We start from the raw sequence: 24,792 nt of genomic DNA, 5'->3' as shown, positions 1-24,792 counted from the left end.
CAGTGCCTCAATGTCTTCATTTCTAAAATGAGGCATTCCCATCATGGTTCAGAGGTAACAAACCCGACTAGTATCCATGAGGATGTGGGTTCAATCCCTGGACCCACTCAGTGGATTAACGATTCGGCATTGCCATGAGCTATGGCGTAGGTTGCAGACATGGCTCAGATCTGACATTGCTGTGACTGTGTCATTTCTGGCATCTGCAACTCTGATTTGATTCCTAGCCTGAGAACTTCCATATGCTGTAGGTGTGGCCCTAAAAAGACAAAAAAAAAAAAAAAAAAAAAAAAAAAAAAGAAAGAAAAAAGAAAAAAAAGAGTATCACAATAGTGTGTACACCAGTGAGGTTTCTTGAGGATGAAATGAATCAATGTAAACAAGATTCTCAGATCAATGCCTGATACACAATTAATTGTTTAGGCCTAGATTTAACTGTTGTTTTTGTCATTATGTATGCTATATATAATACAGTTATATGTGCTATCATCAATTATATTATTCGTAATATTACTTTTAGCCATAGGTAGCAAAATGCTATGGCGTATGAGATATTTGGGAGAGGTATCTGTTAATTCAGCCACAAGTTTATTGAGAACTTACTCTGACCCAAGCTCTCTGCTGAGACTAAATATCCCCATAGTGAACGAAACAGACAAGTTCCCACTTAAAAGGAGTTCACAGTGTGGTGGGGAGGATAATAAATACATAATTGCAAATTTCATTGCACATTGTATAAGAAAACTCATAAGTTTTATGAGAAAATAATCTAGTGGTTCCCTTTTAAAGATGGGGAAGGAACTCGAGCCAGGCATCTCTGAGACTTTGAGACTAAGGTCAGAAGACTGAGTGTGATTTAGCTAGAGGAAAAGGTTGAGAGAGGCTAGACCAACAGAAGAGATCTGGGTGCCTGGACCAAAGCAGGAAGCATTTAGACACTTGAGGGGAGAAGAGAAGAGGGATTTGAGGCAAAGAAATTGTTGCAATTGGATGTACTTCAGCTTCAGTTTGTAAAAACCTTAAACCAATGAAGCATTGTAGAGATTCATACCTCATCCCATCCTAAAATGTATTATTCTGAAATCTATTCTTGCCCTTGTTCTGAAATCTATTATTGCCCTTTCTTGTTTTCTTTAATAATTTTTGCTGTTTTTTTTTATTCATTATTACCAAATTATGGCTTTTACCTAAAATGAGATATTACCTTTCTTTTCTTTTTTTTTTTCTTTCATACTTTCTATGTACTAAAAACTCCTTGATGGGAGTTTTCACTGTGGTGCAGTGGGTTAAGGGTCCAGCGTTGTTTTTGCATTACGTTGGGTGGCTGCTGGGGTGCTGTCTGGTCCTCAGCCTGGCACAGTGGGTCAAAGAGCCAAGGCTGCTGCAGCTGTGGTCAGAGCTGTGGCTCAGATTCAATCCCTGCCTGAAAAATTGCAATATGCCATGGGTGCAGCCAAAAAAGAAAAAGAAAAAACCTCCTTGGTGGTCCAGACAAGATGGCAGAGTAGGACTTGAGCTCATCTCCTCTCACAAAAGCACCAAAATTACAACTAACTGCTTAACAACCATCCACAGAATAGACATGAAGATACCAAAAAAGATATCCTACACCCAAAGACAAAGAAGAAGCCACATTAGAATAGTAGGAGGGACACTTTTACTATATAATAACCCCATACACTCTGATGGGTAACCTACAGTCTGAAAAAATAACTCTCTGACAGAGGCTCTCCCATAGGAGTGAAAGCTCTGAGCCCCATACCAGGCTCCCAAAGCCTGGGCATCTGGTATTGGGAATAGGAGCCCCCAGAGCATTTGGTGTTGAAGAGCAGTGGGTCTTGAGCACAGGAGCTCAATAGGTCTGGGGGAAACAGAGACTCCATTCTTGGAGGGCACACACAGGGTTTCATGTGCATTGGGTGCCATGGCAAAGTAGGGACTCCATAAGAATCTGGACTAGACCTACCAGAAGGTATTTGAGGGTCTCCTGGGAAAGCAGGGTGGTGGTGACTTGCTGTGAGGGCAAGACAATGGAGGTAGAGGTCTTGGGAATATTTATTGGTGTATGCTCCCCTGGAGACTGCTATTTTGGAAAAATCTGGCCCTACCCATCAGGACTGAGAAGCCCCAGGCCAGTAGCAAACACGGTGGGAACATAGCCCCTCCTATCATCAAACAGCCTGCCTAAACTCCTCCCAGACACACAGACACACACCTGCTTCTAATCACATTTGGAGACACAGCCCTCCCACCAGAGGGACAAGACTCAGCCCCAAACACCAGTGGGAAGGCACCAGTCCCTCCCATCAGGAGCCCTGCCACCAGCTCCTGTATCAAATTTACCCACAAGGAGGTGGACACCAGAAGCAAAAGAGGCTACACTCTGTAGCCTGCAAAAAGGAGACCACACCGAAAGTTAGACAAAATGAAGTGGCAGAGAAATATGAGCCAGATAAAGGAACAAGACAGAATTCCAGAAGAATAGATGAGTGAAGTAGAGATAAGCAACCTGCATGAAAAAGACTTTAGAGTAATGATAGTAAGGATGATCCAAGATCTCTGGAAAAAAAAAATGGAGGCAAAAATTGATACAAGAAACATTTAGCAAATAAATAGAAGATTTAAAGAATAAACAAGTAGAGATGAACAACACAATAAGCTAAATGAAAAATTCACCGGAAGGAACCAATAGAAGATTATAGGAAGCAGAAGAATGAATAAGTGAGGTAGAATATATACTGGTGGAAATCACTGATGTGGAAAAGAATAAAGAAAAAAGAATGAAATGAGAACAGTCTATGAGAACTCTGGGACAGCATTAAACACATCAACATTTGCATTATAGGGGTGCCAGAATGAGAAGAGATAGAGAAGAGGCTGGAGAATATATTTGAAGAGATAATAGCTGAAAACTTCCCTAACATGAGAAAGGTATCACTCACTCAAGTCTAGGAAGCATGACAAATACCACACAGAATATGCCCAAGGAGGAATACTCTGAGACACATATTCATCAAACTGACCAAAATTAAAGACAAAGAGAAAATATTGAAAGCAGCTAGGGAGAAGCAACAAATAAGATACAAGGGAACCCCAATATGTTTATCAGCTATTTTTTTCAGCAGACACTCTTCAGGCTAGAAGAGAATGGTACAATATACTTAAAGTGATGGGAAAAACAAACAAACAAACAAACAAAAACTACAACCAAGACTATTCTACTTGGCAAGGCTCTTATTCAGATTCAACAGAGACTGACTAAATGATGCAAAAACAGGACTCATATATATGCTGTCTACAAGAGACCCACTTCAGTTCTAGGGACACACAGACTAAAAGTGAAAGAATGGAAAAAGATATTCCATGCAAACAGATTAAAAGAAAACTGAAATAGCAATACTCATATAAGAGGAATATACCTACCTAAGGAGGCAAAAGCCTTGTATTATGAAAACTATAAGACATCTTTGAAGACAATCAAAGATAACACAAACATATGGAAATGTATATCATGTTCTTGGATTGGAAGCATCAGTATTGCCAAAATGACTGTTCTATACAAGGCAATCTACAGATTCAACACTATCCTTATCAAATTATCAGTGACATTTTTCACAGAACTAGAACAAAAGATTTAAAAAATTGTATGTAAACACAAAAGACCCCGAGTAGCCAAAGCAATCCTGAGAAAGAAGAATGGAGCTGGAGAAATCAGGGTCCTAACTTCAGAGTATACTACAAAACTACAGTCATGAAAACAGTATGTTACTGGCATAAAAACAGAAATATAGGTCAATTGGAACAGGATAGAAAGCCCAGAAATAAACCCATGCACTTAGAGAAAATATTTACAAATGAAATGACTGACAAGGGATTAATCTCCAAAATATACAGACAACTCATGCATCTCAATATCAAAAAAACAATCAACCCAATCAAAAAATAGGAGATTTAAATAGACATTTCTCCAGAGACATACTGATGGCCCAAAAAAACACATGAAAAGATGCTCAGCATTGCTAATTATTAGTGAAGTGCAAATCAAAACTACAGTGAGGTGCCACCTTACATCAGCCAGAATGGCCATCATCAAAAAATCTGCAAACAATGAATGCTAGAGAGAGTACAGAGGAAAGGGACCCTCCTGCACTGTTGGTGGGAAAGAAATTGGTAAAATCACTATGGAGAGCCCTCGAAAAACTAAAAATACAATTACCATATGATCCAGCAATCCCACTCCTGGGCATCTGTCTAGAGAAAAGATACATGCACCCTGCTGTTCATTGCAGCACTGTTTAAAATATCCAAGACATGGAAGCACCCAACTTAAATACCTATCAACTGAGGATTGGATAAAGAAGTGATACATATATACAATGGAATAATACTCAGCCATAAAAAGAATGAAATAATGCCATTTGCACAATATAGATGAAACTAGAGATTATCATACTAAGTGAAGTTAGTCAGACAGTGAAAGACAAACATCATATGATGTCACTTATATGTGGAATCTCAAAAAAGGATACAAATAAACTTATTTGCAGAACTGAAACAAACTCACAGACTGAAAACAAACTTACGGAGTTCCGGTTGAGGCTCAGCAGTAATAAACCTGACTGGTATCTGTGAAGATGTGGGTTCGATACCTGGCCCCACTCAATGGTTAAGGATCTGGCATTGCTGTGAGCTGCAGTGTGGGTTGCACACATGGCCCAGATCTGGCATTGCTGTCGCTGTGGTGTAGGTGGATAGTTGCAGCTCTGATTAGCCCTCTAGCCTGGGAACTTCCACATGCCACAGATGCAGTCTTAAAAAGACCAAGAAAAGAAAACAAACTTATGGTTACAGAAGGGGACAGGTTGTGGGGGTGGGATGGACTGAGGGTTTGGGATTGGCATAGGCACACTGTGGTATGTGGACTGGCCAACGGGGACCTGCTGTTTTGCACAGGGAACTTGACCCAATGTTCTGTGATTGTGTATGCATATAACTGAATCACTTTGTTGAACAGCAAAAACTATCACATTGCAAATCAACTATACTTCAATAAAACTTTAAAAAAATGAAAAAAAAAGAAAAGAAAAAAAGAAAACCCCTTTCATCACTGTAAAGCCTGAGATCTGGTTTCATGTTCCCATCTAACTGGGGAGGGATGTCCTTGAAGAATGTTCTCTCAGTGCATTTTTCCTTAAGTCACTCTCGTATGTGTGTGTGTATATATATATATAGGAGAAAGAGAGAGAAAGAGTTGGGGATAGACAGATAGTTTGAGCCTGAGAAAGATTCTTTGGGTCTTTCTTTTCTTTTTCTTTTTTTTTTTTTTTTTGGTAGACAGTATAGTGTTAAGCAGCTTTTAAATTAGTCCTGCTGAGTAAGGTCATTGCTAATGGATTTTGCTTTGGGGGGAAGTTGGTGTCTCCATTTCCCACCCTGATTACTAATTATTATTGCCTTTGTCTTTTGAATTCAGCTTCAAAATCTAGAGTGCTGTTTATTCACAACCTGATGACTCTATGGTACTTTTGAGGAATATTTTCCAAGATTCCACTTTCTCATGATTTCTATCTGTAGCAAATTTATATTGATGAATGGACATGTTCAGTTAAATCTGATCTATGGCTTGTTATGAATCAGGAACGTGTGTGTGTGTGTGTGTGTGTGTGTGTGTGTGTGTGTGTGTGTGTGTGTGTTGATCTTCCTGCCTTCTCTGGAGCACACCTCTCATGTAATTCTTGTGTGAACAGGAGGCTGTTTCTCTTCAGTCTCTCCCTTAAATCTCCTCTCATATGCTTCACAATTAGAGTCAGTTGAGGAGGTGAACTAGATGGTGACCACTGAGTGATTTTACATGCTGTGGGCTGCCAGCACGTTGTGATTCCTTAGGGATCCCTGGAGCCCATTACCAACCCACTGAATCACTCACTCTGTTTGCTTTTCCACAAAAAAGAAATGTGCAGCTGCTTACTTCTGCCATGGACTTTGGAATTTTGTTCCCTTTTCCATCTGCCTTCTGTGTAAAGAAATTCTGCCTGAATAATTACTTGTCTGTCCCCTTGCTCGTTCACAACATCATCATTCTTCAACCTTCTGTTTCCAATTAGTTCTTATCTCAAACGGCTTATTGGCATCAATCTGTTCTCGGCATCACCAAAGTGCACAAAACTACCCTGAAACATGGGAGAACCCAGATAAGGCTGAAACTTACCAATCAGTCCAGGGGAGTCTCTGATTTCACCCAAGCGCCTTCCTTTTCTCAGGAAACCCGAGATAGGAGATGGTGTGAGACATGTCATTGATATAGCACATTTTAGAGCAAAATGACATGTGTGAGCTTAGCAGGGGCTGTGGAAGGCCTGTGAAAATAGCCATTGTCGGACATCTGGTGTCGAAAAGAGCTGTTTCAGAACAAGTTCACAGTGTTAAATCATGGGGTAGACAGCTTCCGAGCAGCTGTCCACTGCTGGAGAGGGTGCTCCGAGACCTGCTTGTTTATGGTTACACTCTAAGCCTTGCTAGTCACTTTGATCTGAAAACCTTTGTGCAACAGGAACATTGTTGAAATTGGGGCATCAGAACCCTACTCCCATTATTAGCCAGTGAGGCATGAAGACAGGGTGGCAATAAGATCAAGGTAATAAGATCAGGCAAGAAAAACAGTCCTTCTGAGAAGGTTAGTGAGCTTGGTTGGTTGAAGTATGGCATGAACAAGTCCAAAGATACATGTTTGATAACTGTGTAGTTACCTATGTTCGGAAAAAAAGGATTTTAAAGCTTATCTGTCCATTGCTGATATTGTTATTGTTTTCTATAGAGACTGACATGCAGGAGTATTATATGGTTTTTCCAAAGTCATATGTAATTAATAGTAGAACTAGAAACCCAAGTTTTTCTTTTAACCTAATGAAGTGCTCATTTAACAAATCACACTGCCGAGACCATGTCTGGGAGAAATAATTTAAAGCATAGGTGAAAGCCAGACTTTACATTCTCTGAGGGTCTGGATTTGTCATTCTCAGTCATTGCTTTGCTCCAGGATCAAGTCCAATGCTTAACACTTAGGAGACCTTCAACAAATACGTATTTTTTGTAAGAATGGAGAAATGAATCTGATCACAGTGAGAATGTAGGGTGTGTTGAGTGCCTCCTATGGGCCAGACACTTTTCACCTGGTATTTCATTTGATCTTCATTTTGATAAGGGGTCCCTGGGACAATTCCATCTTCCTGGGGTCGACTCTTCTTATAAGAAGCTACATTGTGAGAAGATTTTATCTGGTCACGGAAAAAGCCCTTAAGGAATTTAAAAGCTATGGGACCTAGATATAAAAATGTCTGAGGAAATTGACTCTGACACTGCAGATTTGGGAATCACTGAAAATTTGGCATTGGATTATAGCTCTCATTTGAAAAGAGGTGTTTGGTTGAGTTTGCTGGGATAGCATAGCCTCTGCCTTCCCCGTCACCCTCAACAAACTCCACCCCATTCTAGATGTGATTAGGCTACATCACACACACACCCTCCCATCTCTTCCTGCCCCATTTATCCTGTCCTCAGAAGAGTCAGACTCTACCAGTCCCATTGGACCTAAAAGTCTGGGGCTTACTCACAGCCTTGAAGTAAACTCTGGAATAGTCTAAGGCTACAGGCATGAATTTGGCCTGACATTCTGCTCCTGGGATCTTCTGATAGAAGCTCTGTTATTCTTCTGGCTCATGAGGAAAGAAGAGAGTTTCTAATGGTACGTGGCTGTCAAAACAACACTGAAGTCCTTTGCTGTCAGTGTGTCCCATGCCTTCCCAGTGGTGAAGGTTTGTCACCCTGAACATGCCTAGCTGACTGGAATTCCTTCTCTTTCTTTATCTTCTCAATGTTGGCAGAAAAAAGATGACATTAAAACTTGCTTGAGTTTTCATTTACACTCTGAGTGTCAGCTTCTATACAGTGGTACATTGATAAGGGAATACAAAGTGATTTTACTTCCACTGGAATAGGAAAGTTAAACAATGAGATAGTTATTATCCCTATTTACACATGAAGAAACCAAGATTTAAGGAGGGGATGTGGGAGTTCCCGTCGTGGCACAGAGGAAATGAAACCAACTAGGAACCATGAGGTTGCGGGTTCAATCCCCGGCCTCACTCAGTGGGCTAAGGATCTGGTGTTGCTGTAAGGTGTGATGTAGGTTGCAGATGTGGTTTGGATCCTGCATTACTGTGGCTGTGGCTTAGACTGACAGCTGTAGTTCTGATTTGACTCCTAGCCTGGGAATTTCCATATGCTGCAGGTGCAGCACTCCCCCCCCCCCCAAAAAAAAGAGAGAGAGATGTGGGTGTATTTTCAAGTTTATTCAGCTAGTGAATTGAGAAGCTGGAATTAAAATACAAGTTCATCTAATTCAGAAACCCATATTCTTTCCTCTATACCATACTGACTTTACATTAGAGAAGATAACAGATACGAGAGTCAATACCATCTTCTTCTTGTAGACAATAAATCAAATAAAATAGTTAATTTGCAGAATTACAGTCCTTTTCATTTGTACAATTGCTTGAGTGAGAGAGAGAAGAGAATTATCCATTCATATTTATAAATAGGTATGCATATTCCCATTCGAAGTCAGCAAAATTTACACACTCATGTAAAGTGCTATTATCCTAGGGTACCTTCAGATTTTTGAGACAGTCATTTTACATTTTGAGACTCCATCTCCAGTGGTAGAATGTGAGTTGATGGTGGGTCTATTAAGAGGCCACTGTGAGCCCAGTGACATAGAGAAATCAATGTGTTTCACCCATCGTAGCAGCTCCTTGGTTAATTGGACTACCAGATTTTAACTCCATAAAAATTATCATGACCGTATTAGCAAAGCTTTTCTTCAGGAAATTGCTCTAGATGGTCTTTGTGAAATCTCTTTTATCCATCTGAAATTAAAAAAAAAATGTAGGTCCCATAAGATGGTAGACAGAATAAAACTCAAAATTATTATGGTTCACATATTTAGGCAAAGTGAGAGGTATGTTTTCAGGCTAAATGTCTCCATTCCCTCTCTTATTTATTTTTATAGAGTTGTTGGCATTTAGAGATGATAAATCCATTAGCAACAGTATGTGGAATGAACTGGAGCCTTTGCTTCTCTGAAGAGAAAAGAAGTCTCAATTCTGAAGTTGGGATAGCAGTACTCAAAATGCTTACTAGCTGATTGATGGCTGATTGATGGCTATTCTGTGTGCATTGTGTTTTAGGCATGCTACATGCACTCACCATATGACCTGTCATTCTACAGATAACCTCCAAGGAAGGTATGGCCATCACCCTTTTACAGATGCAGAAACTGAAGCTAACAAAATTTAAGCCACTTGCCCCAGTTCACTTACCTAATACTTATCAGAGCTGAGATTAAAAGCCAGGTCTACTACAAAGCTCTTGCAATATCCAGTTACATTTATTTTTATAAAAGATAATTTCAAATCCTAAGATAATAACTTCTCTTAGAAGTGAAAAGCAAAAAAAAAACTTGATAGGTTGCATATCTAACACCTGTCTTCTAGGCAAATTATAGCACTTTGAAATATAATTTTGATGATCTAAAATCTCCACAAAGCCATATATATATCATTAAAGCAAGAGTTTAAGTGTCCACACAAGGTACATTTGTATCAGTGTACATGGCTCATGGAGCAGAACCTTGATGCCTCTATTAAGCATGTATTCTAAATATAAAGACAAAGGATAACATAACAGATACTGTCTACAGACCATATCATGTGCATGGGATTTGGCTACAAGATGGCAAAAACACAATAATTTCCTCAATTTTCAGAATGATATGCCATCTTTTTATACCTAAATGATCTACCATATAACTTCCACCAGAAATTCAGAAAGACAATGGTATTTGAACAAGATATGCTAAGTATTAACTATCCAGTTTTCTTTATTGTTTAAAAACAAATTTGTATTGTCATGTTGCAGAAACACACATACTTTTGCCTTTTCTTTCTGCCAACTTCTTTTTCTCTTATTTCTCTGCCTTCTCCTCCCTCCCTGCCTTTGTAGAACCACAACTTTCAACAAGCACTTGGCTTCAGTGTCAGAGCACTATAAGGAATAGCCATGTGGAACGTCTCTATATTGCTTGTAAAATTGCTATGGGGGACATTATGGAGCTCACTGTCCGTTATATAAAGATCATTTTGACAAATTCATCTTCAAACTCAGGGATAGGATAGTTTGCCTCTGTTGATGAACTGGTGTGCTTTCTTTTCATAGAAAATGATAGCCCTGTAATCCATCATGTTGTCTCTTTGCTTAGGCTGTTAGGAAACTATGCACTAAGTCTTGGCTGAATGACAGCAGCGTTCCTCAGGTAGGATTTCCTTCCTGCATTCTTCCTTTGGTTTTCCCTTTTAGCTTTTATTTTTGGCCATTAGTTTGCTATAACAGGTTTTGATCTTTATTTACACATTTTAAAAATAATCATCATTTATTCTGCTTGAGATTAGGTGAAAATGTAAATGAGTTAACACAGTTATGTGTTTGCAGGTATGTGTGTGAATATGTGTATTGATGTGTATTATGTTATGTATATATGTGTGTGTGAGAAAAAGAGAGAGAGATGAGATAGAGACATTTCTCTAAGATGAACAAACTATGTTCTGTTGTTTATCCATATGTAATTGAAATAAAAGTATTCAGGTGAGCATGACATTGTGCTAGATATATACAGAAGAAATTATTATGAAAATCTGAATTTGCAAGATGGAGAACTATGAGAAAACATGTACACTTAAATTTAGTTTAAAGAATTTCAAGGCTTTTCATAACACAAAAAGTGATTGGAGAGGTCAGCCAGGCTATTACTCTAATACGAAGATCATTTTTCTGAATGTGCTTTCAATTAAATTTAGTAAAACAAGATTTATTTATTTTTATTCCTCCTGGTTGCAAAAAGGATTTATGCAGCTACATTAATATGAACTAAATATCTAATTGACATGTAATTAGATTATAGTTAAAGTTCATGCTGAGATGGATAGGGCTCAGAGTTTAATGGATCTTTATTAGTATTACTGTATCTAAAAAGTTTAGCATTGTGGCTTTTACTTAAGAATGAAACTCACCACCACTAGTTTAATGTAAACATTTGCTTATGGTTGCTTACTACTGCAAGTTTGAATCTTTTGACCAGTTTTACACAGTTGTAAAATAAATAAATCATGGAACATAATGTACAGCATGGTGTTTATAGTTAATATTTATTGTATATGACAGTTACTTAGAAAGTAGATCTTAAAAGTTCTCATCAAAAGAAAAAAAATGTATAACTACATATGGTGGTAGAAATTAACTAGCCTTATTGTGGTGATCATTTCACAATTTATACAAATACGGAATCAGGTACACTTGAAACTAATATAATGTATGTCAATTGTATCTCAATTTAAAAAGATGCTGATTACTATTTTAGTCTAAAAATATACACTTTTTATAATTATAGTATGTAGTTTTTGGAAAGTGGTTTCATAATACAATTTCATAAAGGGAGTTGCCTATGGATCTAAAATGTTTTCTAAAAGAGAGCAATCCAGCAGAGTCAGTAGGGTTAGGCAGGGTAATACTGAAATTAATAAACAGGGTTGAGGTAAAGAGGCTCCTGGTTTATGCCATCTTGTGATTAACCGAGGGTCAGCTCTGTTTGCTGTGAAACCAGGTACTGCAAGGGAAGAGGAGTTGGCATTTGAGGAATGTGTAATTTCATTAAACACTGTGAGGCTGGTCTCTCTCCCACCCCTCTTCACAGCACCCCTCTTCTTACTTTTTGTTTAAATCTAGATGAGGTGCCTCACTACATTCAACTTTGCAGCTGGTCATGAGTGAATGGATGAATGAATGGGTGCTAGAATATCCATGTTTACCTTCTGGAAAATATTTGCATTTGGGTAGGAAAACTGATAGACAGAAGCCCTGTAAAACTCAGTGCAATGATCTCTTATTTAAGAGTCGATGATAAATAACATCTGGCTAGGCCAGAGGCTGATGTTGGAATGAAGAATCGTATCACAGAAGTGTCCAGACCTGCTCTAGCTGTCATTCTGGAATTATAAATTTTTACCACTCTTTAGTAAAAATAAACCATTAATATTAGAGGCAACATATTTTGAAAATAAAGTCATAAAATATGTAACACTAGTTTTACTGATTAGTGTGCTCCTACAAAATGCTGTGTACTTTCCTTTTTAAAAAACTTATTGAAGTATAGTTGGTTTGCAATGTTGTATTAATTTCTGCTGTACAGTAAAGTGACTTGTTTACATATATATATATATATGCTTTTTTTAGTCTTTTCCATTATGGTTTATCATAGGATATTGAATATAGTTCCCTGTACTATACCATAGGACCTTGCTCTTTATCCTATATATACTAGTTGTATCTGCTAATCCCAAACTTCCAATTTTACCCTCCTTTAAAAAAAAATATTCTAGGAGTTCCCATGGTGGCTCAGAGGAAATGAATCTGACTAGGATCCATGTGGATGTAGGTTCGATCCCTGGCCTTGCTCAGTGGGTTAAGGATCCGGCGTTGTTGTGAGCTATGGTGTAGGTTGCAGATGCGGCTCAGACCTGGTGTTGCTGTGGCTATAACGTAGGCTGGCAGCTATAGCTCTGATTCGACCCCTATCCTGGGAACCTCTACATGCTGCAGGTGTGGCTCTAAAAAGACCAAAAAAAAAAAAAAAAAAAAAAAAACTATAGCCAAGGTCACTAGTGAAAATTTAGCAAAAATTTGTATTCTCTCTCCCCTTAGGTTTGGAAATTCTGTATCATCTTCATTTTCACCAAATTGGTAAGTACATTTTTTTCCTCCTAGAATTAGAATAAAATACTAAAGCATTTAAAAAAATTCATCCATCAAATATAATTTTTTTTTTCTTCAGAAACTGTTAACCTCTTTTTCATTGATTTTTACTGCCTCACTCTCAAATCAACTTACCTGTATTTGTTTTTCATGGTTCAGCACGCAGGAATGAGCAATGATTTCCTTCATCAACCATCCACCTAAAAATGATTTTGCTTATTAGTCAGTATAAATTGTTTTCCTGCCCAAACATAACATATCAGAAAGGAAGGATTTATTACCCAATTTCATTCGACGGGTTTTCACTCGTCCAGTCCAGAAGCCTAAAAATATTGGTGTCTGATGTACTGTACGATGAGAACAGACTGTGTTATTAGAGAGTCCAAATTCTCTTTAATTTAGCAATATCCACTTTTTGTAACCATAGCTCCTATTTGCCTCCAACATGAATCATTCTCTTCAGCTCATCTGGACTGCTTCCTTAACATGATTTTTAAGCCTGGATTCCCCTTCATAAACCTATTTCTTCAGTTACAATCTCCTAAACACTCTTCTAATATATTTAGAAATGAAACTTTTTCTAATTGTTTTCTGTGACCTTTAGTCTGAACTACTCATATGACTTCTCTCCCTTGAAGTTTGATGATAGATTTTTGTACACTTGAGTCTTTGTTTTATTATCCTAACTGGTTATAAGTTCACTCTATTCTATCAGTAATATTGAGCACCTACCATGTGCCAGATGCTATGTTATGAGCAGAGGATCCTAAGAAGAGAAAGACACAATCCTTGCTTTTGAAAGCTTATAGTTAAGAGGTAGTGACAAATATTTAAACACATAATTAGTGCACAATGTCATCAAAACAAGAGAGGGATTTACAAAGTACTAATGAGACCCAGAGATGTGTCATGGATGTCATAGATTATCTTCATCAAGATGATAATATCTGAGTTGGGCCTTAAAGGATGAATTGTTTGAAAGGCAGAAGAGGCATTAGTAACAGAGGTTTTACAGAAGAACAAAAGAGCATGGAGGATTTGGGTGACAGAGATCAAGAATGCCTTGGAATTCCCGTTGTGGTGCAGTGGTTAATGAATCCGACTAGGAACCATGAGGTTGCGGGTTTGATCCCTGGCCTTGCTCAGTGGGTTGAGGATCTGGTGTTGCTGTGAGCTGTGGTATAGATTGCAGACGTGGTTTGGATCCCGTGTTGCTGTGGCTCTGGCCCCGTGTTGCTATGGCTCTGGCGTAGGCCGGTGGCTATGGCTCCAATTAGACCCCTAGCCTGGGAATCTCTATGTGCCGTGGGAGTGGCCCTAGAAAAGGCAAAAAGACAAAACAACAACAACAACGTCAACAAAATGCCTTAGTCACAATTCCGAACTCTCAAAAGTTTCACAAACTATAAATTTTGCTCAACTCTTGGTGTTGATCCATCAATCCTGATCTGAATTGATCTCATCTGTCAGGAGAACCTCACCTGAACTGGCATGAGATGAATAGCTTTGTTTTGTTGCAGGTACATTGATGTGTGTGATTATATTGTGTTACCCCAGACCTCTGGTAATTTATAGTTGGGTACTGAATTACTTTTCTAAAATCCCAAAGATTCTGCATTCTAAGACACACCTGTCTCTGCTAATGTTGAATAAGAGATTCTGTGGCCATAGGAGGAAGTTCTAATGGATGTTAAAGTGGAATGAAAAAGATATAACTGGAAAGATAATTTGGATATTTTATTCCACGGCTAATTGGTTTAGACTTAAACTTATAAATATTAAGAAAAAGTATGCATGAAAGACCTGCCTTAACATGATTATCAGGGCCCATGTCCTATATTCTTATTTTAGACTTTAGCAGGAATGTCACATCCTTTAACTTTCTCTTCCTTCACAGGTAAGATTGACCATTTGCCTCTATCCTTTATTGAAAGGATTGTTGTGATGCAGCACATTGTGTTATACAGCTTATTTGTTTTTTTCCACTGATTAATTAGAACATAAACTACATCAAGAGACCATTTACTACAATGCATTCAGATGCTCTTGTTTGTTTGCTTATAACATTATATTTGTTTATTGGCTTGCCCTCTTAGTCTGTTTCAGCTGTTACATAATGGATTACCACAGACTAGGTGCTTTATAAACAGCAGAAATGTATTTCTCACAGTTTGGAGGCTAGAAAGTTCGAGATAATGGCACCAGCAGATTCCCTGTCTGTTTAGGGCCTCCTTCATCTTTCATGGATGGCTGTCTTCTCTCTTCGTCCTCACATTGAGAAAGGTGTGACACAACTCTCTGGGGTCTCTTTATAAGGTCACTAATTCCTTTCATGAGGGGTCCACTCTATGACCTAAGCACCTTTCACAGGCCCCACCTCTAAATACCATCATGTTGGGGATTAGGTTTTAGCTTGTGAATTTTCAGAGGATACAAATATTCTGTCTGTAGTACTTATTTACAACTTCTTTTGGTTCCAAAAGGATTTTAGACAACTGAGACCATTTCTCAATAACTTCCTATTGAACTCATTAATTAAAATAAATACATCATTTATAATGTTCTTACTTAGTGCCAGGAGCTGTCATAAGGGTTTTATAAAGATGAAAAAAATTTTTTTAATTCTCACAATAATTTTATGATAGGTACTATTATTATGCTCATTTCTAAGTTGAAAAAAATTGATACTCAGGTTAATTAATTTGCTTACAGCCACGTAGCTAGTGGCAGTTAAAGTGGTAGCCTTTTACCTGAGGAGTGAACTCTGCATTCCAGGTACCACTTAGCAAAATGTTTCACATGAAATATATTATCTGGATAGGTTTGTTGATAGACTGGATGAACAAAATTTGACATTTTAAAATGTTAATTTTTCTGAACTTGCAAAATGACCTCTTTCTTTCTGTGACTTCATGTTACCTGATTCTAAGTACCATATTTGGGATGGTGAGGAAAGATCATGCAGGTACACTTTCTCTCTATATATAAATGGGTTTACTTTTTAAAAACACATGTAAGTTATGTTTACTGTAAAAAAAAATTGAAAAACATTTTACCAAAAAAGTGAAAATTCCTTTTAATTTCTCTCCCTGAATTCCATTCTTCAGAGTCCATTCCTCCCAGCAGTTGAGCATCTGCATTGACAAATGACATTGCCATATACTTTAATGGACATAGGTACATATGAAATGGTTTTACACATATGTATATAAAACTATTGATATAAGTGTCTTTAGTAATTTCAGTCCAGCAGATTTAATAAAGTTTACTCATATATCAAAATCATGCAGCCATAACTGTTAAAAATTTTGATAGCCTTCTGGCAAGAAATGCTCATCGTTCTTTCCATTGGTGGAAATGAAATACCTGTATAACTCCTAAATTTTCAAAGTATTATTGGTAATTTTAGTGCATTGTGAAGTAAAATGTTTTGCATGACAAGACAATGTGGGGTCTAATAGAAGTTTGTCATGGTTTAATTTAGCATGCTTTTTACTGATCTACAAAAAGGGGCAGAAAAAGCACTTAATTAAATTTACTGATGATGCTAAATTGGAAGATGTTAAGAGTGTCCATGGGGACAGATATTTAAAGAAGATAGAAATATGTGAAAAAAATAGCAAAACAATATTTAGATTGCAAAAAATTTAATTGAATGTGTTAAAGGCTTATTAATCGGCCCACCAATTACTTTTAGGAAGTGAAAGAAGGCATAATGACTTGTGCTTTTTATAATGTTGCACGTCTGCAAAACTAAGATCACACCAAAACGAAGCAACCTTTGTTCCTATTCACGCCAATATACCTTGTGTGTCTCTTGAAATAATTAATTTCACAAGTTGCCTACTGTTCTTTTTAGGTCACTCTAAGTTGTTTCATTTTAGAGAAAAAGCTAGGAGGAAATTAATGCTTACTCTAGCCCTACTGTTGACAGTCATTTTATTTATGTGGATTATCTCATATAATTCTCCCAAGAGAACTGTGTGAAGAAGATACAATGTTAACATTTTTGTTTGCTATTCATTTTTATTTCAGTTTATATCTGAATTTGACAATTTATTTTCTGATGTGACATTTTCTCCTAAAATCAGACTTGCATGTGAACTCACATTAAAATATCTATACATATTCAAATATGTAAAAAACTGAACAAATTTTTATTTTAATTAAACTTTTAAAATTAAAATGCAATGCTACACTAGTTACCACTCATAAGCAAATGAATGATTCCTAAATGAGTCCAATTATGCAGAGAGAACCGTGGAGAGTTGTGCTGATGAACTACAGTAATAATGACATGTGTCCATAGTTTGTTGTTGTGTCTATGCCAGGCATTTGTGAAATATCTATTCATCAGGCAATACTTAGTGAGAATGTGTTTAGCCATTATAACAAGGTATATGCAAATGAGATTCCCATGAGACTTTGCAACAAACATTTAATTAGCTATACAAAGAAACAGTTAAATACACAAACACACATTACAGAAAATTGGCTAGTGTGTATTGTTAAGTTTATGCACATAATTCCTAAACAGTACCATTTAATAATGTATGTCTTTATCACATTTGTTAGTGGAAATGTGTAATTTTACTTGAAAATTAATTTTGTTGAACTTCTGATATCCTCTTTTTCTTGCTATAAAAATATCAGAAATATACTAACATAATTTAGGTATATATGTATATTTTTGGTTGCACTCCCTGCATGCAGAAGTTTCCAGGGCAGGAATCAAACCCATGCTGTAGTTGCAACCTGTACCACAGCTGTGGCAATGCTGGATCCTTAACCTACTGTGCCACACAGGAACTTCCTAATTTGGAAATTTTTATTATTTCATTTACAAATAAGGATGATAAAATGTCAAACTGAAATATATATTTAACAAGTTACAGAGAAAGGAGAAATTCATAGAATAGTATACATTAGGGAGGTAGTTGACAAACATTAGTTATCATTTTACTCAAAGAATAATACTGACCTATATTTTATAAACTATTATAGTTATTCAGAAATCTTCTGTTAAACTTTTCAGTTTATTTACCCTTAAAATAGACACACATTTCTTTTCTTAAAATCAAAACTCATTAATGACATTTGTAGTTTGAGTATTAGTTAAATGTCAAAAACATCTCTTTTCTGATATGGGTCTTTAAAAAGTTCCGTTATATTTCCTTCCTTTAAATTATAAAGACATTCTTTATGAATATATTCAGGATAAAATTTAAATTTTACTTTTCTGTAGCTATCACACTTTTTCATATCTTTTAAAGTCTCTATATTATTTTTCATTACTACACTTTTATAACATAAAAGTTTGCTATTTACATAGTGCTTGATAAAGAGTTAAGAAACATGATTGTGTATCTCATAATACCATAATAAGATACTTAAAAACACATTTAGAATACTCTTTTTTTTGTTGTTTTTTTTAGGGATTTAAAGAGTAATCACAGGTTATAACAAAGATAGTAGTTCACAAATTTAAGCAACTCTTTTGATTTTGAGTATTAACTCCTTTTCGGTGTGATTCAGAAATACTTTTTTTTTTTTTGATTGTCCAGTGTTATTGATATTTAATTGACATCAGCATTTTAAAAGGTGTATGGCATAATAATTTGACTTAATATACCTCATGAAGTGATTACCCCAATACATTTAATGACTGTCCATCATCCCATGTAGATACAAAGTGAAAACAAAGAACAATTTTTCCTATCATAAGAACTCAGGTTTACTTTCCTAAAATTGTTATATATGATATACAACAGTATTAATTATATTTATCATGTTGTATATTACATCCTTAGTATGAAATACTTTTTTTTTATGAGTCATTTTATTTTGAGATAATAGGGAGGAGTTACTAGGTGTAGCAGCTGACCAGCCAGCCTTCCCAACATCATTTGCATTTCTGAAGCCCCCAAGGGCAGAAAGGAGTCTTTTAATTGGTGATTCAACTTTAGTGGAAACATGCATTTAGTAAATGAGGCCTATACTGCTGTCTTCCCACCAGGCAAACTAGCTCCTGTTGTCATGGTGATCTTCTATAGCACGCTAGAGCCAGTGATGTGGAAAAACAAGATGGCCTCCTCATTTATTTAGCTTTAAAGAAAGTTGTAGGTATAAGCAAATGATTATTGAATTAAAATTTTATAGCTTTTAAAATATGTGAAAATTAAGATGCATGAAAGATTTTGCTTCGGGTAAAATTTAACTATCTCCAAAATTCCCAAAGTTATTTATGTTTCTCAAGGAAAAGGAATTATTTCCTTTCTTTTAAATATAAGTATCTTAAAACACTGCCTTCCTATGGAGCTATGCTTCAGATTTTAGTTCATGTATGATTTCTATTTATTTTGGATTAGCATGAAAGCTGTAGAATGACATGCATTATATGTAGACTTTATTGTGTGAGAATAAACTGCCTCAGCAGTTTCAGTGCTTATATAGGAGCTTTACATCTGAAAGAGACCCTGCAATTTCAGACTGGACAGCAGAAAAGTAGGAAAAATGCAGAAAGGAGTCACCCCAGCCATCAAAAAAATGAGAAGGAAGCTCCTTGTTACTCCCAGGAGACTTTTAAATCACCAGTTTAAAATTATATGGGCAATAATCTGAGTGGCTTCTTGGTAAATATTTGGATACAAATAAATCTTTGCATTTTGAGCCACTCTACCTATTCAGTAAACTGAGAAAATCTCTAAAATATTTTATAAATATTAGGAGAGATGCAAGAATGATGATACAAATGCTTTACAATTAACGAATTAGTTGTCCACACTACATTTTATTATGAAAACAAAGACATGGAAAAAGTAAAGGCCAAAATTCTCCTGAAGCACAATGTGTATTTCTAAAATTGGTCTGAAGTTTAAGTGATAATTATATTGTAGAGTACATGTGAGCTATAATAAATGTGTTATTTGATGATACTTTTATGCATGTGATGCTTAAATTAAGTTTTATGTATGTAGCCACTCCTTATATTAATTCATCATTTTGATGTATAGCCATAGTGTTCAGTAAAGACGTTGATATTGAAAACTGTTAAACTTCAAATACAGCACTTTCCAAACTATTCTTTGGGACACTAGTGTTTTAGGCAATGTTTTCTGTGATCAAAGAATTTTATAGTTCAATTAGTTTGGAAAAAGTTGCTTTTTTTCTCCCTCTTTTGGTAAGTCAGAATGGACTTACACATTAAGGGCAGACAGAAGTCTTATAGTAGAGAGACCCTTAACTTAGTGTTTCCAGAATCTTTTTGATCATGAAATGCTACCCTCCAAAAAAGAATATTTAATTATATTTCTGGCACACTATTGGTTCTGGAGACACAATTGGGAACCATGTCTTTAATAGGAGGAATTCTGGCATTGTCAAAGCTCTGACTTTGTTTTCCTTGTGACTCTGGCAGTCTTCATTTGTTTACATTTTAGATATACCCTTAACATGCATAATCCTGACCACTGAGGTTTCTATAGAATGTTTATACCACAAGTGTGACTAGAAATCCTCTGCACTGAGGCTTTGCCCTGGCCCGAAGTCCCACATGTTTATTTTCACCCCTTTTTGCCATCTTTTCTTCACAAACTCCTTGGCAGAAGTGGCAGGAATGATTGGTTAAGTTAAAAAAAAAAAAAAAAGAGAGATTTGGGGATATTTTGGCCCAGCATATCTTTTATTTTAACATCTCTGGCTATAATTACTATGTTGCTGCTTGGGAAAGTAAACTATACAGAAGTAGGTTACATGAGGGAGAAAAAACTATGGACGATCCTCTTAAACAGGAGTTGAAAAATACCTAGCAATTAATACATACATATGTTTCATGACATACATGTTGCAGTAAGCTAATGGAAAGGCCCAAGGTACATACTCAAGTTGTAAATATCTTGTATGAAGTTATTAGCATGCAATATCCTAAACCAAAATTGGAACATTTGGAATTGCAAAGTAAACAAACATTTTTTTTGAGAGCAAAAATAGCAAGTATTCCATAACATAACACTATCCTGTGAAGGTTTTGCTAGTGTTTTTGTGTTGTTTGCTGGGTTTCAGTGGGGAATAGTTGTTCCATTAGACTAAATGTATTTCTTTCTGCATTTTTTTTTCTTAAGAGAAAGACACACCAATAGTTAGATTTCTTTGGCCCTTTCTGACACACATACACACACACACAGATAAACACACACAATTTTAAAAGCTTTCTTCCAACTTTATTTTCTCAGAATTTATGGAAAAGTGGAATCCTCTGATGCAGATGCCTGGGGTTGCCCTCCTGTTTGGGGATGTGTGTAACTCCACCAATGTTAGGGGGCACTGCACGTGTTCTTGAGTCAGGGGAGGGGAGGGGATACCGAATTAAATTACTTGGTCTGAGGACTCTACTTCTCGTATTACTTGTAAGCACTGAAACATTTATGGAGCACACAGTACACAGGCAAGATGGAATAAGATGATGAGACACATAAAAAGACTAGAAGAACAGTCAGTGATTAGAGAAAAAGGCCAGGGTAAAATAAGCAAGCAGATGGGTGATGGGACAGAGGTGGGGATGGAGAGAATGGTGGGCCACAGGTGGAAAGATAAGTGTTTGCAGAGGCAAGCATAGCCTTTCATGCGTAAGGTACTTGCCTGGGTTCTCTGATTTTTCTCTCATGGAGCTCAGTGAAGGCTTGGCACAAAGGGGTCCCTGTACTGTTCATAGGCTTATGTAACTTTTAACTTTTGCCCTGGCATTTGCCATCTTCCCTGTGAAAGTTGTTAGCTCAGGTAATTCCTACTGAATATCATAATTACTGCTATTTTTTTCCCCTATGGCTTGGCTCATTTTGAGTCTGTGAAAAGGAATAATACGGAAACTAGGAAAGATTATTTTCAACACATTAGCAGTAGCCTCCTGCCTATGTGTAAGTCACCCAAGCAGTGCTGGACTCTGTTAGATGTTCTAAGTTGCTGTTTTTTGGTTTTTTTTTTTTTTTTTTTATTTCAGCTTCAAGTTCTCTACTTCCTATAGCCCTACTGCCTTTGTAATTTTCTTCATATTTATAGTCTCTCCAATATCGTTTCTGCCAAATCCCATGTATGTATAAAGCAGTCTTTTAAGTGACATTTACTATAATTCAGCAATTAACTGAATATCCTCCTTTTCTGTGAAATGAAGGTGAACAGAAGGAGAAAGAAAATTTAAATTTTGTTTCATTTTCCCAGACAAACTTGCAGCAGACTGAGTGTTGAGTTTTTTGAAAAAAGGATTTTCCCCTTCCCCCCAAGCAACTCATGTTTTCCCAGCAGTGAAGAAAATGAGTTATGCACACAACTGTTCAAAGTTACCTCATCACATCAGAATCAGATGGGGGTAGGGAAAGGAATCATTTTGCTATGAATAACCAGGAAGTGAGTTTTTACAGGCAATAGTTCAGAAAGAAAACTGTAACTGCAAATTAGTTGGTTTTAGAAAAAAATAGAAAAAGAAAATGTTGAGTTACTGTGACGATAAGGTTGCAGCTATGCAGGTCACTTTAAAACAAGTTGAATATATTACTTCTTCTTAAATGTTGTTTCCCCCCAGATTATATCCATAAATTATTTCTTGAATCAAGTACATAGAAAACAACTGACCACTGATTTCTGTGAAGACTAGCAATTAAAATCTTTAGTTACTTTGTCTGTTTCCTCCTGCTGATTTCTGAACAAAAAGAACATTTATTTGGTCTTTTAAATTCACTTCGAGTTTAACTGCTTGCTTCATGATGCCCTAACAGACTTGAAAAGTGTGACTGTTGACTCAGCTTCACCTGAACTGAACATCCAACTATAGATCTAATTTAAAAGGTTGAATGGCATCAAGTCAAATTGGGAAAAATTACTCATTTTATGGCAGAGAGAAGTAAAAGTCCTCTTAGGAAAGCAGGTAAACTTCAAAACCAGTCTCTTAGACTTCAATTCAGAGAAGGGTATTTTTCAAACCTTTTAATTTAACTCGAATGCCTTGTATGTCAATGAAATGTGATATTCTCTTTAAGAGCATTAGGTTGAATATAAAGAAACTTTTAAAGTCTTCAGGGAGACCTTTCATTAGTGGTTCTTTTTACAACATCTGGCTAGTGACTTTTAACAGGCTGAAATTAGTGTCTTTTCCTTTTCAATTTTCTATGCTAAAACTATTAGGAAGATTACCTGTGGTCTAGAAAACTAAACAAAACTCATACTACACGTCTTTCTTAATATGTCCTTTGTAGTACATGTGGAATATAAAAGCAGTTTTTATGGTCTGAAAAAATTTGAACTTGAATTCAAATTATAAGTAACACTCTCTGGTTGGCCAGAATAGTGGGGTATGAACTAGCCTGACAGCTCTGCCCAACTGGAACACTCTCCACTGTGTGGTAATTATGTAAAACAATAAAAATCCACTTTCTTAGAGAGTTTTCATATAAGGAGAGGTACTGCAGTAAGATTGACATTGGTCTATATATAGAGAAGCCAGGAAACAGAGATCATGGAGCCATAGACACCAGGAATATTTAGCAGCCATTGCAGGGAGAGGACTTGGTCAGCGGTGGCAGAATAGTGAAAACAGAAGAGGGAGGAAAAGAGAGAAGAGATCCCTTGTCATAATAGTGGATCCCTGGACTTAAGAGCAGTGTTTGCCAGCTGGAAAGTACTGCCAAATAAATGCTTATTTTATCTCCCAGGTGTCTTTACAATTAAGTATGGCCAAGTGAGTAGGTCTTGGCCAATGGAGTCTAAGCAGAAATGTCACATGATGGATTCTGGGAAGCTTTCTTGTGAGACAGCATATATGAAGTGTTGGCTATTCTCCAACCAAACCACCTCAGTTGTAAGTCTTACCATTTAGACCACTGGGGGCCATGATTCAGAAAACAGTGAGAAATAAGAGGCTTGAGTTTCAGATATAATGGAACAAGATACCAACTTTGGATCAGCTACCAGATATTTATTTGGGGGAGTTCTAAAATTTTTGCTTTTACACCACTGCCTCCTCTCTCATCCTCCACTCTGGATTCTTTCAGTCAACCAAATCTAAGTGCAAATAATACATATAGTTGAATGAGTGCCTAGGGAAAACTACATATTTGAATAAGAGAGGACACATACAGATTTTAGAATTACTTGATATATTTTCTTTTTTATTACTCAAATGAATTTATCACATCTGTAGTTACATAATGATCATAACAATTCAATTTCACAGGGTTTCCATCCCAAAACCCAAGCACATCCCCCCACCTCCCAAACTGTCTCCTCTGGAGACCATAAGTTTTTCAACGTCTGTGAGTCAGCATCTGTTCTGCAAAGAAGTTCAGTCTGTCCTTTTTTCAGATTCCACATGTCAGTGAAAGCATTTGATGTTGCTGTCTCATTGTATGGCTAACTTCACTTAGCATGATAATTTCTAGGTCCATCCATGTTGCTGCAAGTGCCGTTCTTTCGTTCCTTTGAATGGCTGAGTAATATTCCATTGTGTATATGTACCACATCTTCTGGATCCACTCCTCTGTCGATGGACATTTAGGTTGTTTCCATGTCTTGGGTATTGAAAAGAATGCGGCAGTGAACATCGGAGTACATGTGCCTTTGCGAGTCATGGTTTTCTCTGGATAGATGCCCAGGAGTGGGCTTGCTGGGTCAAATGGTAGTTCTATGTTTAGTTTTCTGAGGAATCTCCATACTGCTTTCCACAGTGGTTGTACCAATTTGCAATCCCACTAACAGTGTACTCGGGTTCCTTTTTCTCCAGCCCTTCTCCAGCACTTCTTGTTTGTAGACTTTTGGATGATGGCCATTCTGGCTGGTGTAAGGTGGTACCTTATCGTGGTTTTGATTTGAACATCTCTAATAATGAGTGATGTGGAACATGTTTTCATGTGTTTTTTGGCCATCTGTGTGTCTTCTTTGGAGAAC

The 24,792-nt window shown here is 36.8% G+C and overlaps 1 long non-coding RNA gene across 9 annotated transcripts in view; it reads left to right on the top strand.

The window, feature by feature from the left end:
• LOC110259987 (uncharacterized) overlaps nucleotides 1–24,792 on the top strand; it is a 1,024,192-nt gene that overhangs the window by 584,793 nt on the left and 414,607 nt on the right. For all 9 annotated transcript variants that reach the window (XR_014839507.1, XR_014839513.1, XR_014839509.1 and 6 more), the window contains one exon: nucleotides 12,811–12,849. This is a non-coding gene — a long non-coding RNA (uncharacterized LOC110259987). The remainder of the gene's footprint in view (nucleotides 1–12,810; nucleotides 12,850–24,792) is intronic.

This window comes from Sus scrofa, chromosome 1 (genome assembly GCF_054392235.1).
Source record: "Sus scrofa isolate SSC_HxYL_T2T_F1_AM1 chromosome 1, Sscrofa_HxYL_maternal_Yorkshire_Landrace_v2.0, whole genome shotgun sequence".
Classification (NCBI taxonomy): Eukaryota; Metazoa; Chordata; class Mammalia; order Artiodactyla; family Suidae; genus Sus; species Sus scrofa.
Note: the sequence above shows the minus strand (reverse complement) of the source record. Positions and strands in the feature narration are given on the sequence as shown.